Source organism: Podarcis bocagei (assembly GCF_964188305.1).
Source record: "Podarcis bocagei genome assembly, chromosome: 1".
NCBI lineage: Eukaryota > Metazoa > Chordata > Lepidosauria > Squamata > Lacertidae > Podarcis > Podarcis bocagei.
The window spans coordinates 12,699,946-12,714,564 of NC_138125.1; the positions used below are offsets into that span (position 1 = coordinate 12,699,946).

Below are 14,619 nucleotides of genomic sequence, written 5' to 3' on the forward strand. Positions count from 1 at the left end.
GCCGATCAGAAGGTCAGCGGTTTGAATCTCCGCGACGGGGTGAGCTCCCGTTGTTCAGTCCCTGCTCCTGCCAACCTAGTAGTTTGAAAGCACGTCAAAGTGCAAGTAGATAAATAGGTACCGCTCCGGCGGGAAGGTAAACGGCGTTTCTGTGCGCTGCTCTGGTTTGCCAGAAGCAGCTTAGTCATGCTGGTCACATGACCAGCTGTATGCCGGCTCCCTCGGCCAATAAAGTGAGATGAGCGCCGCAACCCCAGAGTTGGTCATGACTGGACCTAATGGTCAGGGGTCCCTTTACCTTTACCTTACCTTCTTCCAGAAGGCAGAAGCTGAAAGAGATCATTTCTGGGGTGCGCACTATCCTGCACTGTCTCTGCAGCTTTCTTGTGACACCTGGAAGCATAGATTTGACCCAAGGTGGGAAGAGTGCACTCCTAATAACATTACATTTCTGGGTAGGATCACTTAAACTTTTTAGCAGTCGTCAAGAAAAGCACAGCAAAAAGGCACCAGCCTAATATCAAAAGGCAGGGAGTTTCAGAGAACAAGTGTTGCCACACTAAAGCACTGATGGTCTCTTGCAAGTGCAGGACAGAGATTATACGGTGCTTGCAAAAGTGCCGGTTCCACAGATCACAGCTGTCAAGTCCTACTCAGAGTAGACCCATTGGGACAAAAGGCTATCTTTGCCGTGTTCATTAACCTATGGGTGTACCCTGCAGAGGATTAAGCATTGGCATCAACCCCCAGATCCTGTTATATTACATACTGTTGCAAAGTATTACTTTCCCCTCGAGATGGTAGGCAAATGAGTCCTCTAGCAACTAACATTCTCAGCTACCCTTTAAATGTTACAGAAACCAGACATGACAGGGGTTTGACGTGGGATGGAACCTATGAGGAAGACTCTCCCTTGCAACAAGGTTCTTTCGCCTCACTAGCCTGTGGAACCAAGCTGAAAACACCATTTCTTTGCAACCAATTTGTGGTTGCTGAGCTCTGTGAAGGGGAAAGAAAGAGTTTTGCTAGCTGCCTTGTGGTTTGGTGTCTCCAGGGCCACCCATGCCCAACAGAGTGCAGAATACCACAGGCCCTTGTAGAGGTCTAGAAGACATTCAGGTATCTACAGTGGTACCTCGGGTTACATACGCTTCAAGTTACATACGCTTCAGGTTACAGACTCCACTAACCCAGAAATAGTGCTTCAGGTTAAGAACTTTGCTTCAGGATGAGAACAGAAATCATGCTGCGGCAGCGGGAGGCACCATTAGCTAAAGTGGTGCTTCAGGTTAAGAACAGTTTCAGGTTAAGTACATACCTCCGGAACGAATTAAGTACTTAACCCGAGGTACCACTGTATCTGTTTTGCTCAGGAACTGGGCAGAGACAGCAGAAGGAAGAATAACTGGGTATTACCTTGGAGTGATCATTTCAAATATTTTCAAGAAATCTTGTAGATACAGCTGACAGACAGATAGTTGGATAGTTTTATTCTTTCCCCCCGCCCACCCCCGGTCCTTTTAAAATTCTTTATTCCTCTCTGGTCCTTTTTTCTCCCTGTGTGAGAGGCAGGGAAGGGGAGCTCTCCCAGGGTGAGAGGCTGGGGGAAGAAAGAGATGCTCCCAGGTGAGAGCTGGGAGGACACACCTTTTTCTGCATGGGACAAAAGTTAAGATACAGTGGTACCTTGGTTGTCAAACTTAATCCATTCCAGGAGTCCATTCGACTCCCGGGACTGTTCGAAAACCAAGGCGCAGCTTCCGATTGGCTGCAGGAGCTTCCTGCACTCAATCGGAAGCTGTGTCGGACATACAGCTTTGAAAGAACGTTCAAAAACCGAAACACTTAAGTACGAGTACCAAGGCGTTTGAAAAACAAGGTATGACTGTATGTCAGTGAGAAAGGGCTTCACATTTTTCTATCTCTTTTTCTTTATCTCTGTTTTCTTCCTTTCTTCTTTGTTTAGATTAGGTTTTTTTATTGTACTATGCAAAAGTTTTAATAAAACCTCATTTTTTTAAAAAAGGAATTGGGCAGAGATGGTAGCAAGCAAATGAGAACAAGTTGTTATCTAATAACCCTGGAATGTATGCAACTAAGGTTCTTTTGTCATGTTAGTTTCCCCTGTAATTCTCATAGGCAACAAAGGTCAAATTAATTCCCCATTGTCATCATCCTGTGTCTATACCATTCTATAGTAAACTACGCTCAAGGCGGATCACAACTCGGGGGGGGCGGAATTTCCCCACAATTCATAATTTACAGAATACAACAAGCTGCTTTCTTTTTGCTTCATGTTTATTTTTATTTAAAAGAAAGAGGGGTCCCTTCTACAAATCTATGATTCAATTATTCTGTGAAATAACCGGTAAGTTAGTGAAAGCCTCTCATCCAAAAATATTCCACAAAATTGAACTGTAACCTTAATAAGGTCTAACAACAAAATGCAAAAATAAAAATAATGCATCACCAAAAATTAAATCTGGGTGTCAACAGAAGCCTTAAACACCACACCATCCGGATCATAGAGCAGCTCACAAAATATACTATTACTATAGCCTTTCCTTTGCCAACCTGGCACTTTCCAGATGTTCCAGACTGCAAATTCCCATCAGCCCCAGCCAGCGATGGTGGGAGTTGGCATCAGGAGGGCACCAGGTTGACAAAGGTTGGAAGATGAGGCGGTAAACAACTAAAAACTGGATCAGTTCATAACCCAGTAACCTAACAGTAAACTCAACAGGAAATTTGGTTGCTGTTGTTATTTCTTCACACACTCTGTCTGTTTTTATCTGCTCTCCCACCCTGCTTCTCCCACACTGGCAACCCACTTTACCACGCACACATGCATGGCCTGGTGTGATTTCCTGCTTGGTTCAGTATCTAAACACCTCCGTTCTTTTCACTTTCCCCTACAACAACAGGACTGACTTTAAGTTTGAGCCAAGCTGGCACCCAGAGAGGCAACAGGCAGCAGCAACCTAGTCCGTGCCAGCCACTGTTTAAATTTCCCACAGTGCCTATATTTCTCCAGAATATTGTGGGAAATTAAAACGTCAGGTTCCAAACTCCAACCGGGAGGCCTCCATCTTTGTTTCCCACAATGCCCCGGGAAACGTTACATTAAGGGCATTGTGGGAGATTCCTGGAACTGTACCTGGCTAGGACCTTCTGCATGCAAAGGAGATGCCTCACCATTGTGCTACGATCCCTCCAAGTGATTTGGGAATCGCTGCCCCTAAGGCGTTAGGAGATAATATCTCAGGTATCTGAAGAAGTGTGCATGCACACGAAAGCTCATACCAAGAACTAACGCAGTTGGTCTTTAAGGTGCTACTGGAAGGAATTTAAGGAGATAATATTGTTACAGAAGTTGTGTGTCACCCACACCCTCTGCCAAGCTGCAACAACAGCCCATGGGGTGCCAGGCATTCACTCAGGGACTGTGTTCATTTGTAGAATTGAGACATGGCAGAAACTGTCATAGTTTTAAGAAATATGGCTTATTCACCTATTTACACTTCAGTCCAGATCTTACAGCATGGTCATTTCAGAAGGGGCTTGTCCCTCACAGCAAAGCAGCTCTAGAGTCCAATGGATCTCTCCCAGCCAGCCTTCAGCCAGCCTGCGCAAGATGAATCCCAGCCTTTATTCTCCCTTCTTCTTCCCAGAACACCCTGCTAAAAACTCCCTTTTCACCTCTCACCCAGTTAACCCTGCCAACCTCCCAAAGCCCCAGTCTCTGTTCACAGCTCAGGGCAAGGGGAAGGACAGTTTTCTTGCATTGTCAATGGCCCTGTATTGTTTCTTAATGTCCCTAACTTGGCCAGGTCGTTTTGCATAGGCTAGCTCAGGAATTCCTCTGCAGCTTGTATTTATCCCTTCATATCCCACTTATTAATTTCTAGGGTTTAGCACTGCCCCCCATCTATAACAACACAGTGGTACCTCTGGATACGAACGGGATCCGTTCCAGAGCCCCGTTCGCATCCTAAAGTAAACGTAAGACGCAACTGCACGTCTGCGCGGGTCGCGTTTCGCCGCTTCTGCGACTGCGTGTGACGTCATTTTGAGCATCTGCGTGAGCGGCGAAACCCGGAAGTAACACATTCCGTTACTTCCATGTCGCCGCGGAGCGCAACCCGAAAATATTCATCCCGAAGCTACTTCAACCCGAGGTATGACTGTATTATGCAGTTAAGAACTCTCCCAAAGGGGAGCTTTGGGGCATTTTTGAGTGGGCTCCGAACAGATGTTTCTACTATTTCCACATCCGCTTTCATAGAACGAGATGCCTGTTCTCAGATCCTCTTTTTAAAACTAAACAAAACGTAGGAGCTGCTTCCTTAACACTGAAGAGAGGAACCCAGTCATCTTGCAGACACTGGGTGGAACTGTTGGGACTGTGTGACTTTTTAGTCCAGGGAAAAGGAAAGTAAGAGGGGACAAGATAGAAGTCTATAAAAGTCTTGTGAAAAGGAAAGTGGTAGGAAAACGCACATGAAAGTGTGGAATACACCTTGCTTTGACACAGCTCCATTTAACCACTTTGTAAACAAATCAGGATAAACGCTCATCAAATAGGCAACGTTGTAGAATCTGCAGACAGATCAGGAGGAATGCTCATAAACAGCCCCACATAAGCAAATCAGGACAAGTGCTCATTGATGTATAACCTCCCTGCAAGCAAATCAAAGAAATATAAAAAATGGAAGAAAGGGGAAATCACAAAGGAGGAGTATACACGAGTAGCCAGTGGTTGCAGAGTGAAGGTCGGGCTGGCTAAAGCTCAGAATGAGCTCGGGCTTGCAAGAGAGGCTAGCAATGATAATAATAAAGGTTTCATCGGATATGTCCGAAACAAGAGGAGGAAGAGGCAAGCGGTAGGTCCTCTGCGTGGAGAAGATGGAGAAAGGTTGTTGGGTGACAACGAGAAAGCAGAACTACTCAACACCTATTTTGCCTCAGTCATTACCCAAAAGGAAAGCAGTGCCCGAGCTGGTAAAAAGGTAAAGGTAAAGGGACCCCTGACCATTAGGTCCAGTCGTGACCGACTCTGGGGTTGCAGCGCTCATCTCGCTTTATTGGCCAAGGGAGCCGGCGTACAGCTTCCGGGTCATGTGGCCAGCATGACTAAGCCGCTTCTGGCGAACCACAGCAGCACACAAAAACACCGTTTACCTTCCCGCCGGAGCGGTACCTATTTATCTACTTGCACTTTGACGTGTTTTCGAACTGCTAGGTGGGCAGGAGCAGGGACCAAGCAATGGGAGCTCACCCCGTCACGGGGATTCAAACCGCCGACCTTCTGATCGGCAAGCCCTAGGCTCTGTGGTTTAGACCACAGTGCCACCCGCCCAACCTGGTAGTAACAGAATAAATGATGGAAGGAGGGAGTTGCAGCCCAAGATAGGAAAAGAGGTGGTAAGGGAACACCCATCTACTTTAAATGAATTCAAATATCCAGGGCTTGATGAGCAGCACCCAAGGGAACTAAAGGCGCTTGCAGGGGTAATCTCAGAGCCTTTGTCTATGTTCTTTGAGAATTCTTGGAGAACAGGTGAAGTCCCTCCAGACTGGAGGCAGGCAAATGTTGTCCGTATTTCAAAAAGGGGAGAAAAGAAGACCTGGGTAAATACCAACTGGTGAGCTTGACATCAATATCAGGAAAGGTCCTAGAACAAATAATTCAACAGTCGGTCTGTGAGTGCTTAGAAAGGGATGCTGTGATTACATACCAGGTGAATCTCATTTCTTTTTTTGATGGAGTTACAAGCTTGGTAGATCAGGGGAATGTTGTGGACATAGTGTATCTTCATTTCATTAAGGCTTTTGACAAAGTCCAACTCTATGAGTCTATTATTCTATGAAACACACTGTCAGAGCTGCTTCCAGGTCCCAGCTCACAGAGGACCACGCTAGCCGGCAGTATTGTACAAACTTCTTTATTGAGTTACAGTTTCCATTTTCAAGCCGCAAGCGCGCAGCTCTACGTCTTAGAAGCTAGACCAGCGAAGCTCCGTCTGAGTCTCCGCCTCCTGTACACCAACTTAATACTCTAGCCTTACTCCACCTCTTCCGTCTTTCCTTCCTCCTCTGGGTCCCTCTACCCCCCGTGGTCTCTTCCTTCCTGGACTCTTCTGACGCTGACCCCCCGGACTCTTCTCCCTCTTTGCGGCGGGCTTTAGGACCTGGCTCCCTATCCGGGCTGCTTACTGCGCCGCCTTCCTGTGCATTTGAACTTGGCGCGCGCGCGCAGCCTTCAACCTTCCTCTTGACCGTTTCCTCGCTCCCCGATGGAGGTGTGGCCAATCCTAACTCCTGCCCTCCCGCTTGCGGCGAGCCGCCAGATCCCGATGCCTGGGACCCCTCCCCCCTACTGCGCTCTGGTGGGGAAGCTGGTCCCGATTTCCAACTGCTGCTCTCTGAGTCCCCTCTGGTCCCTACTTCCTGGGGTGTCCCCCTAGGCGCCCCCCTTGCTCTGACCACTGGCGCCCCTTTCTGTGAATCTTCCGATTCACTGGAAAGACTCTGAGATCTCGGGCCGCTGTCATCGCTCATATTTACTTCGGATTCCTCCCCCTCGCTCTCTGATTCCTCCCTTTCCTGTGCCTCTGCTCCTGAACCCCTGACACACACGATAAAGACTGACCATAATCTATCCTTCCCGTAGGCTTTGTTCAAGCAAATTAGGATGAACACCCAATAAATAGGGCAGCTGGAAGAACCCATAGTTGCAAAACCCGGCCATTTCAAAGATGATCCTAAGCAAAACTAAATACATAAACAACCACTCAGTGGATTTGTAACTGGCTGACTGACCGAACCCAAAGGGTGCTCATCAATGGTTCCTCTTCATCTTGGAGAAGAGTGACTAGTGGGGTGCCACAGGGTTCTGTCTTGGGCCTGGTCTTATTCAACATCTTTATCAACGACTTGGATGATGGACTCAAGGGCAGCCTGATCAAATTTGCAGATGACACCAAACTGGGAGGGGTGGCTAACACCCCAGAGGACAGGATCACACTTCAAAACGACCTTGACAGATTAGAGAACTGGGCCAAAACAAACAAGATGAACTTTAACAGGGAGAAATGTAAAGTATTGCAATTGGGCAAAAAAAAATGAGAGGCACAAATACAAGATGGGTGACACCTGGCTTGAGAGCAGTACATGTGAAAAGGATCTAGGAGTCTTGGTTGACCACAAACTTGACATGAGCCAACAGTGTGATGCGGCAGCTAAAAAAGCCAATGCAATTCTGGGCTGCATCAATAGGAGTATAGCATCTAGATCAAGGGAAGTAACAGTGCCACTGTATTCTGCTCTGGTCAGACCTCACCTGGAGTACTGTGTCCAGTTCTGGGCACCACAGTTCAAGAAGGACACTGACAAACTGGAACGTGTCCAGAGGAGGGCAACCAAAATGGTCAAAGGCCTGGAAACGATGCCTTATGAGGAACGGCTAAGGGAGCTGGGCATGTTTAGCCTGGAGAAGAGGAGGTTAAGGGGTGATATGATAGCCATGTTCAAATATATAAAAGGATGTCACATAGAGGAGGGAGAAAGGTTGTTTTCTGCTGCTCCAGAGAAGCGGACACGGAGCAATGGATCCAAACTACAAGAAAGAAGATTCCACCTAAACATTAGGAAGAACTTCCTGACAGTAAGAGCTGTTCGACAGTGGAATTTGCTGCCAAGGAGTGTGGTGGAGTCTCCTCCTTTGGAGGTCTTTAAGCAGAGGCTTGACAAGCATATGTCAGGAGTGCTCTGATGGTGTTTCCTGCTTGGCAGGGGGTTGGACTCGATGGCCCTTGTGGTCTCTTCCAACTCTATGATTCTATGATTCTATGAAAAGCATCACAAAGAGGACCCATAGATATGAGTACACGAGTTCCCCCCCCCCATTTTAATAACCCTGTTGTTTCAGCAGGCTTTGCTGTTTGACTATCCTACCCACCCCCTAAAAGCCTGCCCAACCCTGTCAATATCCTGTCCTGCATCGGCTTCTGAAGCAAGGTGTGTTAGCAACCTGACCGCAGCCTGATAGGCAGATGTTTTATCTGACAATGGATCTGGCTATTCTTCGTATAGAATAACCACAACTTAAAGACTCACAGCAACGTTGGTTTTCCCCGCCGAGGCTGGGAAGAGCAGTAGATGTGCATTCGGTGTCCAGGTGCATTGATCTTACTTTTATTTACTTCTAGCTTTATTTATATTCCACCTTTCTGATTCTGGCCCAGCCAAAGGAGCCCACAATATCGCAAAGAGCACAATGGATGCTGTTGCAAACACCCTCGTCTCCGAGTGGCAAGAGGTTCCAGGAGTGCCTGCACATAACCAGGGTTTGGGTTTCCTTGGGGTTTTTCCACAAGAGTTTTTCTAAAGGACTCTGAGCAACTTGCAGAGTTAATGATTAACTCTTACTCTGCCACCCCCTTTTTTTTGTCGTCAAGGGCCACCTGAAATCAGGCCAAGGGCTGGTGTTTGCTCACACCTTGTCTTCCAGGAATGGACTGCCTTTCAGCCAGGCTGCACAGGACAACTTGATGATAAAGATCATGGGTAGGCAAACTAAGGCCCGGGGCCCAGATCCGGCCCAATTGCCTTCTAAATCCGGCCCGCAGACGGTCTGGGAATCAGCGTGCTTTTACATGAGTAGAATGTTTCCTTTTATTTAAAATGCATCTCAGGGTAATTTGTGGGGCATAGGAATTCGTTCATTACTATTTTTTCAAAATATAGTCTGGCCCCCAACAAGGTCTGAGGGACAGTGGGCCCGGCCCCCTGCTGAAAAAGTTTGCTGACCCCTGATAAAGATTTTCCAGAGATCCCTGAGATACCTCTTAAGGTTTTCATTGAGGGATGCTTGAAAACCTTAGGAACATAGGAAGCTGCCCTACCCCGAGTCAGACCATTTGTCCATCTAGCCCAATATTGTCTACACTGGCTGGCAGCAGCTCCCCGGGGTTTCAGGCAGGAGACATTCCCAGCCATACCTGGAGATACCAGAGACAGAATTTGAGACCTTCTGCATGCAAGGCAAATGTTCTAGCACTGGATCATGGCCCTTCCTTCAGAAGAAACTCCTTGAACAGAGTTTCAAAATCTAGATCATCAGATTGCCCAGAGTGGCTTAACTGAAAGGCAGTACATTCCTGGAGCACTGCAGATATTAATATTGTTCAGGTTGAAGCAAACGGATGCATAAAAACTGACTCCTCTTCTTGGAATAAAACATTGTCCAGACAATGTATTAAGTAGTGCATTAATGTGTTAAGTATTGTTCAAAACTTTACTTGCAGAACTTTCTTCCAAAACAGGTATAAAACAATCAAAGATACATCCAGATAGTTCCATGAGACACATGCCTGTTCTTAGAAATAAAATAACTTATAAGCAGAGCTGACAAACACAGCTCTCTCTCTCTCTCTCTCTCTCTCTCTCTCTCTCTCTCTCTCTCTCTCTCACACACACACACACACACACAGGCTCCATTAGCCTGCATTTCAGCCCAAGACTGTAAGCTCCTTGGAGTGAGTAATTTGCACATCCTTCACTCACGGAGCCTGGGAACAAAGAAAACAGCCACCAGCCTTCCAAGATGGTGATTTGCAATTGAATACCTTGATTATGTGATCTAAGGTTAAACACTCATGTGATAGAGCAGAGAACATTCTCAGTTAATCGTTAACTTAACCAGAGCTCAGAAAGCTCTTAGTATGCTGCTGTGGAAAATCTCCAAAGTCAGCAATACACATTCAAGAATTCTCCATTTTGGTCTCAGTTAAACAATTATACTTAACATGGAGGACAAGGAGTAGGCAAATTTCAGCCCTCACATGGCCCTTGGTCTAATTTCCTGGTGGTTTCAAAGGGGGGTCCTTCTTTGGATCTGCTTCTTCCACCACTTCCCTGTAACCCCTGGCAGATTATCCCCAGAAGATATGTCACCCTCAGCAGGAAAAAGGTTCCCCAGCCCTACTGTAGGGCAACAGTTAAGTCTGGCCAGTGAATAAGCCCTCTACAACATTCCCCATGATCCTTTGCCTCATGCGAGGGTTCAGTGGCAGGCGTGCCAAGCAGAAGTCAGTGCAGAAATGAAACAGGCTACAAAAACTTTCCCTGAAGCTAGAAAGTATCAAAACCACTAGCCCAATGCAAATTCTAATTTGTCCAATCCTCTTTTAAAACCATCCAAATTGGTGGCTGTCGTGGAGCGAGTTCTCTAGTTATCTATGCATGTGTGAAGAATGTTGTCACCTAGATGCATGGAACTGAAGCGTGGGTAGAGACGGTTCGTCTAATCCTAAACTTACTTCTCCACATTTCCACATCAGTCCTTGTGAAAATTCCCCTTCATTTTAGTGCAAATTCTTCCTAATATCCTAATTTTTTATTTTCCTTTTACACGATCTTGCCTAATACACACATTTTTGCAAAACAGATTCCCCTAAGATAGTGCAATTTTGTATGTTATTTTCACCAGCATGTGCATTTCTGGAGAACTGCATTGCAAAATTCAGAGAACCACAAATTTTGACAGGAGGCATCATTTGGGGGGGAGGGGTTGCATCATTTTGGGAAGTGTGAATTGGGTAGGTTCACCGTTAAATGTGAACACCTTCAAACATTGTGGTGCAGTTCTCCTGCAAAGTAATGTGCAGAAAGTCATGCACAAGTGAAAATAACATACAAAAACATTCCTCTTTGGCTGATTGGCGGCCAATGACGTTTTAAAATGTGTTGGGGAAAGGGGGTTCATTGGGTTGTTTTTGTTAGTTATTTCTATTATGCATTTCGTATTTTTATATTGTGGTTTTGTGTTGTAGCTGCCCTGAGACCTGTGGGTGTAGGGCAACATACAAATTTAAATAAGAATAAGAATTTCTTGCACAAAAGTATATTAGTCAAAACTGCATGCAAAAATCTGAGTATTAGAATAAATTCAAACCAAATGCTGACAAATTTTCATGAGGCTTATTTTTATTTTTATTATTCAAATTTCTGCAGAAAGGTAAAGAACTTGAATTTAAGCCTGGGGGGGGGATGAAAAACAGGGAACCAAAACGGGCAAATCTGTCCATCCTTAATCTATCGAAACGTGTTGGGTTTGGCCTTTAAGGTGCCACAGGGGGTATTTTCTCTCTCTCTCTCTATCTTTCCCTCTCTCTCTCTCTCTCTCTCTCTCTTTCTTTCTTTCTAGCTGGTGCCACTTGCATAATTTCTTACACATAGTGGCACAGGAAATGTAAAAGGCAGAAGGAACTGAGAAAGGGTGGGGGCCTCCCTGGGAGGGATAGGGCTGTTTACGTTAACTGAGGCCCCAGCCATTTACAACTTTCTCTCGATGGCAAGGCTTGCAGTTGGTTTCTGTGTTAGCGTTGCAAGAGGCGATGGTGAAAGGGCTCTTGCGCCATGCAGATGCTCTCGCCACTGAGCTCCAGGGGGCTTCCAGAAGTGGAGCAAGACCCAGGCAAAAAGTCCAGAGAGGAGGGAGGTCATGGCTTTGAAGCAGATCATGAAGCTCGCCAAGGAAGAAAATAAAAGTCCCTATCAGAGAAGAATCCCTGGGATGCGGGTGGCGCTGTGGGTTAAACCACAGAGCCTAGGACTTGCCGATCAGAAGGTCGGCGGTTCGAATCCCCGCGACGGGGTGAGCTCCCGTTGCTCGGTCCCTGCTCCTGCCAACCTAGCAGTTCAAAAGCACGTCAAGTGCAAGTAGATAAATAGGTGCCACTCCAGCGGGAAGGTAAACGGCGTTTCTCTGTGCTGCTCTGGTTCACCAGAAGCGGCTTAGTCATGCTGGCCACATAACCCGGAAGCTGTACACTGGCTCCCTTGGCCAGTAAAGCGAGATGAGCGCCGCAACCCCAAAGTCAGGCACGACTGGACCTAATGGTCAGGGGTCCCTTTACCTTTACCAGAGAAGAATGGCAGATCAAGTTGATGGATTATGCCGAAATGGCTAAAATGACCGGAAGAATCAGAAATCAGGAAGACCAACATTTTAATAAGGAATGGGGGAAATTTGTAACTTATCTTAAAAACCATTGTAAACAGTTAAAATTGTTAGTGGGATTGGAATAACACTTGTTGCTTGATGGTGAATTTTCGACACAACGGAGAGGTAAAAAGATTTGGATTATTATAAAAGATGCAGGAGGAAACGATTAAGAATAGGATCCATAAAGGGGAGGAGAGAAGTCCGGGAGGTTCTTTGGAATCTGGTTTCTATGTTGTATGTTGGCTATGTGACTGCAAAATATTATTCTGAAAAACCATGTATACAAGCACATGCAGACGGGTTGGCCAAGGAGGGTTTGCAAATCCACTGCAACCAGAATAAGAAAAGAAGCAATGCAAAGCTGTATTGGGAAACAGGAAAAGGGAAGGGCCATATATCTCAGTGGCAGAGCAGCTGCTTGCATGGAGTCCCAGGTTTAAACCCCAGACAGGGCTGGAATTTGCCCCCTGCCTGAAACCATGGAGAGCCACAGCCAGTCAATGCAAATAATTTTGAGCTAGATGGGCCAGTGACACAGCAGAAGACAGCTTCCTGTGTTTCTATGAAAGATCAAGCACAGCTTTCATTTGTGGAGTAAACCAGCATCAGAACAACGATGGCAGACAGCTCATGCCTCAGTCTCCTCTCATTCTCTCTTCACTTGTTGTTGATGTCAGATGTTTGAGTTCACTGCTCCCTTGACCAACTACGTTCTTCCTGTGGGGCTCAGGAGCCCAGTTAGATCGCCCCTCGCCTACAGAGCTGGCAGCCTCTCACCCTTTTTCAAACACTCCCTTGTGGGGTGTTCCCTCAGTCTCCTCTCCTTGAGAGTCCTGCAGGCAGCTGCTGCTGCCGCCGCCCCTGGTCTCTGTGCTGCCCCACCCTACCCCAAAAAAAGGTGCCTCCTTATAGTGCTCCACAAAGGCCTGGAACCTGTCTGTCCATTCCCAACAGCAAGGGCTGGCGGACTGGCTGGCTGGGCTCCCTCGCCCGCTTGCTTGCTTACTCCGAGGCCAACTCAGCTCCTGGCAACCAGCGCCAGCAGCGTAGCTAGCCGCTCGGGTGCCCGGTGAGGCACACGTGTCCTGCAGCCAGGGGCGGAGCAAGCCACCCATGGGGGCGGGGCAAACTGCCCACAAGTGTGGAGTGAGCCAAGGCAGGGCATGCTGCATGGAGCCTCTCCAGAGCCTCCCCCTCAGCTGTAGGGCGGCTGAGGCAGTGGGCAGACGCAAGCCCCACTCTGCTTGAAAAAGCAGCACGGAGCTTGCAGGCAGTCCGCCCACCGCCTCCCCCTCAGGAGAGATGTGTAGCTCAGGAACACTGCAGGCCCTGTGGTGTGGTGCCCAGTGCCCTCTGCCTCACCTAGCTATCAGTAGCATAGGAAGGGGGTTGCGGGGGGGTACAGGAGTTATTTTTCCCAAAAAAAAGTGTAGAGAGCCCAATTTTTATTTACTTATTTTAAAAGCACATATTTTGCCATTTTGTCACCCCCCTCAGTGATGACACCCGGGGCAGTCCACACCCACCGCACTCCCCTTCCTACGCCACTGGCCAGCACCCCCTGACCAGCCACAAAGGCACCATTCACCTGCTGAGCTTGTAGCCAGGGCTGCTGCAACAAACAGCTGTGCAAGCCTTTGGGAGGCAGAGATGCGAGAGGGCATCAGAGGAGGGAGGGAAGGAAAGAGGGGCAGAGGCCAGTGTTGCCCACAACATCCCTGACCATCATTCAGGGCACACTGGTTGAAAACCACTAGTTTATGTATTTAGTTTTGCTTAGAATCGGTTTATCCAATTATCTGTTGCTTTATTGAAATCGTTTTTATAGGGCAAGAAACTACATCAGGGTTTCCCTAACCATGGTCCATGAACTTCATTCAGATGGTCTGCAAATTATCGTGGGATTTGCAGTTGAAGATGGGAGACGGCACTTCTGTTGCATTTAATATTCATTATGATCTTTAACCACATTTCATTGCTTCTTTTATCTTTTTTTATTGTACAACAATTTGCATTCCATTTATCAGACAGCATCTATCACAGCACTTTAGAATAGCTACAACAAGCAGAAAAATCATTCAGTGGTCTGCCAAGAATCTCAGTGCTCGGGGTGAGGGGAGTTGAGGAACCCCTGCTCTAGGAAATTGGGTTGAGAGGAGAGAAACAAAGAGACACAGAGATTCTTGGTGACATCACAGGTGCTGGCCAATCAGCACTATTCGCAGCCACCATTAAGCTGGACACAAGATAGGAACAGTATGTTTGGGGTGAGTGCAGTGCATATTGTGCATATTAAATTTGAGACACACCCTTGGCTTGACACTCTACAAGAATTTTGCAAACCTGGCTGTGATTTTAGCCTCTTGAGTCATTTTCAAAACTAAAAGTTGGAGAGCTAGAAAATTCCCCAGGCATGCTCTGTTTAGGTATTGCATTTACCGTATTTTTTGCCCTATAGGACGCACTTTTTCCCCTCCAAAAATGAAGGGTGTGTGTGTGTGTGCGTCCTATGGGGCGAGTGCAGGCTTTCGCTGAAGCCTGGAGAGCGAGAGGGGTCGGTGCGCACCGACCCCTCTTGCTCTCCAGGCTTCAGGAAGCTATCCGCAAGT

The 14,619-nt window shown here is 47.1% G+C and overlaps 1 protein-coding gene and 1 long non-coding RNA gene across 4 annotated transcripts in view; one reads left to right on the forward strand and one right to left on the reverse strand.

Moving 5' to 3' along the window:
• LOC308587571 overlaps positions 1-14,619 on the reverse strand; it is a 199,878-nt gene that overhangs the window by 46,389 nt on the left and 138,870 nt on the right. The gene's annotated exons all lie outside the window — the stretch shown is intronic.
• GPR132 (G protein-coupled receptor 132) overlaps positions 1-14,619 on the forward strand; it is a 28,208-nt gene that overhangs the window by 11,331 nt on the left and 2,258 nt on the right. Inside the window, exon 2 of one of the 3 annotated variants that reach the window (XM_081193931.1) lies at positions 14,038-14,277. The exons of the other annotated variants lie outside the window; for them this stretch is intronic. The gene's annotated coding sequence lies outside the window, so the exon portion shown is untranslated. The remainder of the gene's footprint in view (positions 1-14,037; positions 14,278-14,619) is intronic. 3 annotated transcript variants of the gene reach the window in all.